This window comes from Amblyraja radiata, chromosome 8 (genome assembly GCF_010909765.2).
Source record: "Amblyraja radiata isolate CabotCenter1 chromosome 8, sAmbRad1.1.pri, whole genome shotgun sequence".
NCBI lineage: Eukaryota > Metazoa > Chordata > Chondrichthyes > Rajiformes > Rajidae > Amblyraja > Amblyraja radiata.
In genome coordinates, this window is record NC_045963.1 from 53,293,382 (window position 1) to 53,298,366 (window position 4,985).

Sequence of the window (4,985 nt, forward strand, 5' to 3'; positions counted from 1 at the left end):
TCCCGGTCCCCGGCAGGAAAGGTCGCTCCAATCCAGGTGATAGGCTGCGAGGTGGGGGGCGAGGACGCGACTCGGAGAAATAGTCGCGTCCCCGCCAAGAAGCGACTGGGAAACAGTTTCCCCCTTACCCTGTCCCCCTCCCCCACATAGAAAAGTTAAAGTTTCCCCCCAAAACAGACATTAAACTAACTGAAATTTTTTAAAAAGATTGAAAAGATGAACAGGCTGTCGGCAGAGGCTGCCACCAATGCAGCGCCCCTACTGACGTACAAGTTTGTAGGTTAATTGGCTTGGATTAAGTGAAAATTGTCCCCAGTGTGTGTTAATGTGCGGGGGTCATTGATCAGTGCGGACTCGGTGGGCTGAAGGGCCTGTTTCCGCGCTGTATCTCTAAACTAAACTAAACTAAACTCACCAACAAGCACTAAGTCCTTGCTTGGCTGGAGGTGAGAGGAGCCCTCCCTGTCAGATCCTTCATCTCACCCTAGAAGACGAGGCTGTAATCGCTGCCAAAGGTGCCCCAACAAAGTATTGAGTAAAGGGTCTGAATACCTATGTAAATGTGATATTTCAGTTATTTATTTTTAATTACTTGCAAAAATTTCTAAACACCTGTTTTCACTTTTTTATTATGGGGTAATGTGTGCAGAAAAAATGAATTTAATCCATTTTAGAATAAGGCAGTAACGTAACAAAATGTGGAAACAGTGAAGGGGTCTGAATACTTTCTGAATGCACTGTCAGCTGTGAATGTCAGGGCCAAGATGATATATGTGCTTCCTGATAGTGATTGTTAGCTGAACACCTAAGCACTATTTTGTTCAACTGTAACGTGACGTACCACCTCTTGTACTCAAAAATGTCAGCTAATGACTACTTTCAGGAAACTATGTGCTTGTATCCCTTGGCCTCGCTGATCAAATCTCTCCTCAGCCTGCCATTCACTGTCAAGATGCTGGCCTGGAATAAATTTTCAAAAGCATTGCACTTGCATGAGAAATGTCATTCCTTTGCTCACTTTTACAATCGATTAATATCCTGTTGTGGCTAGGATGACCTGCTTCACTTTCTACTATACCACCAATTTTGGGATAATCTGCACACTTACTAACTATGCCAACTATATTCTCATCCTAATCATTAATGTATATATGACAAACCACAGATGACCCAGCAACATTCACTGTAACACACCACTGGTCACAAGCCTCAATTTAATAGGAAATCTACACTATCCTAACGCTCTATATTCACTTTGTAGGACCTCATCTCACTTCTTGTCTATATCATTTCCTGTATCATTTTAGCCTGCCTAACTTCATCACCCGGCGAGGACGGCCTGGAACATCGGGCCTCCGTAGAGGCAACTGTGGAGGCCTCAATAGGCCCGACTATGGGTGGACATTGGGGATGGGACTGGACTCTGTGCCTTCCCCCATAATGGGAACCATTGTGGGGGGATGTTTTTATGTTAAAGCTATTTATTATTGTTATGTTTGTATTCTTTCTTATGTGCTGCATTGGCAAAAGGAATTTCACTACATCTAGGTGTATGTGACAATAAATCAACCTTTGAACCTTTGAACCTTTAGATCTTCGGTTTCCTCCCACATTCCAAAGACAAGATAGATACAAGATACAAGATACATTTATTTGTCACATGTGCCAGATGGCACAGTGAAATGAGATAACCATGCAGCCATACAATAAAAATAAAGAACACAACACACGATAGAATTTAACATAAAACATCCCCACACAGCAAAATCAAAGTTTCCCACTGTGAGGGAAGGCACCAAAGTCAGTCTCTTCCTCCAGTGTTCCCCAATGTTCACCCGTGGTCGGGGCCTCACCGAGCCCTCCGCAGTCGCCGCTACGGGCAGGCCGATGTTCAGGCTCGCACCGCAGGGGTGATCTAAGTCCGACGTCGGGGCTGGGGGACGTCCTCAGCGGCCTGGACAACAGAGTCGGCCACATCCTACCGGAGTCAGCGGCTCCCAAAGTCCGCAGGCCGCGCCGGGCGGAGACTGATGCTGGCGGCCCTCTGCAAGGAGCCCCAGGACTCCGCGATGACGGTCAGCGCCGCCCGCGTTGGGTGCTCTCCCAAACCGCAGCTCCACGATGTTGGAGCAGCGGCCCAACGCTCCAGAGCTCCAAACGGCGATCCTGGTAGGCATCACCCACTCCGTGGTGAATTCAGCGCTGCACCACCGCTGTTGCAGCTCTGGTCCGGTTCCCGGTCCCCGGCAGGAAAGGTCGCTCCAATCCAGGCGGTAGGCCGCGAGGTGGGGGGCGAGGACGCTACTTGGAGAAATAGTCGCGTCCCCGCCAGGAAGCGACTGGGAAACAGTTTCCCCCTTACCCTGTCCCCCTCCCCCACATAGAAAAGTTAAAGTTTTCCCCGAAAACAGACTTTAAACTAGCTGAAAATTTTAAAATAGATTGAAAAGATGAACAGGCTGTAGGCAGAGACTGCCACCAATGCAGCGCCCCTACTGACGTACAAGTTTGTAGGTTAATTGGCTTGGTTTAAGTGAAAATTGTCCCCAGTGTGTGTTAATGTGCGGGGATCGTTGGTCGGTGCAGACTCAGTGGGCTGAAGGGCCTGTTTCCACGCTGTATCTCTAAACTAAACTAAACTAAACTCACCAACAAGCACTAAGACCTTGCTTGGCTGGAGGTGAGAGGTGCCCTCCCTGACAGATCCTTCATATGCTGTCAGTCTTACTCCTAATACATGCTGTCCTTGGGATGGCTGCTATGGAGAGGAAAGTTGTCCACTTCTTTGATTTGGATTTGTTAAGAGGGTCTGATGAAAGATGCAAGGGTCCTTGTCTTGACTTTTCCCAAGCAGCTGGGTAACTCTGATTGGTGGATAGTTGCCTGGGACACACTTAGAGACAGATGTCAAGTGCTGCTGGAGGACAATCAATTTGGCCTCAGCAACACTTGACATCTGTCTCAGCGCAGAGGGAGAATAAGAAGGGAAGAGACAAAGACTTAAGACTTTTGCCTTCCATCACAGTGAGGAGGTGCCTGGTGAACTCACTGTGGTGGATGTTAATTTGTGTTTATTGTGTGTTTTTGTCATTTTGTACTATATGTAGGACTGCAAGGCAACAACATTTCGTTCAGACCACAAGGTCTGAATGACAATAAAGGCTACTTTGACTTTTGACTTTGGTGAAGGGTGCTCTGGTTTGCCTGAAACTTGTTGGTCTTCCAGCATGGCGAGAGGTCTGTAAGGGAATATTGCTGACTAGCGGACAGCAGGAGTATGCACTGAAGCTAGGTACAGCCAGCATTAAGCCTATGTGAGGGAGGACCACAATCTAGGTCAGGGGTCGGCAACCTACTGCCGAAGGCGGCCCGTAACCCGAAATCATCCGGCCCGCAGGCATATTTCTTCCCGTATTTATCCGGCCTGCCGACTTCCTTCATCTCCAGTACCTCCCGAGGCTGCGGCGCCCACGCGCAGTGACGCAAAGGTGGAGTGCCGAACAGCACCGCAGTGCTGATCTCTAGTATCTTTGCTGAGGAGCACCAAGCTCTGGCTGTACCAAAGATTATAGAGGAGCAAGATAGACCACTCCTCCGAAATCCAATGGACTGACGTGTAGTACGTGACGGAAAGTCACGGCCGCCATTTGTTTATGCGAAACGCGACTTCCGGTATGCCTCCCGCTGTAATCCAAAGCAAAGATTATAGAGCTCCTCTATAATCTTTGATCCAAAGCAAAGATCCTCGAGTAACTTGTAGCGGGAACAGCCCCCTCCTTTGCGTAGTTTCCCTTGCATCGTATTGTGCAGTTTCCCTTGTATTGCTTTAACACACACTGCACAAAATTAAATTTAACATATATATATATTTTATATATTTATATGAATGTGTGTCTGTGTGTGAGAGGCAAGTTAGATAATAAAGTTTATTCTCATGGATCAGAAGCAACTTTGATTTAAATCATCACTATTAATTTATTTGTCTTATGTAAGATGATGTATATAAACCATAAAGGCAATTATATATATAATTATATAATAATAATAAATATATGCATATATATATTTATACACATATATATATACACATACATGTATACACACATACATATATACACACATACATATATACACATACATACATACGTATACATACATATGCACACATACAAATGCACATACATATGTATACATTTATATGCATACATATATACACACATATATATACACACATATATAAATACACACATATACATACACATGCATATATACACATACATGCATATATACATACATACATTTCCAACGATCAATAGATTTACGATCAGTTCCTGTGGATTGGAGGATTTGAATTTGAATTTGAATTTGATTCCTTTATTGTCATTCAAACCTTTCGGTCTGAACGAAATTTCGTTGCCTGCAGTCATACACAATAATAATAAATAACAAAACATACAATAAACACAAATTAACATCCACCACAGTGAGTTCACCAGGCACCTCCTCACTGTGATGGAGGCAAAAGTCTTAGTCTCTGTCTCTTCCCTCCTTGTTCTCCCTCTGCGCTGAGGCGATCCAGGACGAAGATGCCGCCGTCCAGTCCAGCGGACCTCCGTGGTGATGTCGCCGCTGCCGTGAGTCGGGCCACCGCTGCCTCAGCCCCGAAGTCGGCCAGCCTCGCGTTGTAAGTCCTGACTGGCTCTGCCTCCGGATCCTCGAGGTCGGTCGCAGGTTGGAGATCGCCAGCTCCGCCATTAGGCCTCAGCGCAGACGGAGCTGGCGGTCTCCACTTCCGGATAGCTAATGCTATCCCACTTTTCAAGAAAGCAGCAAGAGAGAAAACGGGGAATTACAGACCAGTTAGCCCGACTTTGGTGGTGTGAAAGATGCTGGAGTCAATTAATAAAGATGGGGCATTTGGATAGCAGTAAAAGGATTAGTCCAAGTCAACATGGATTTATGAAAGGGAAATCATGTTTGACTAA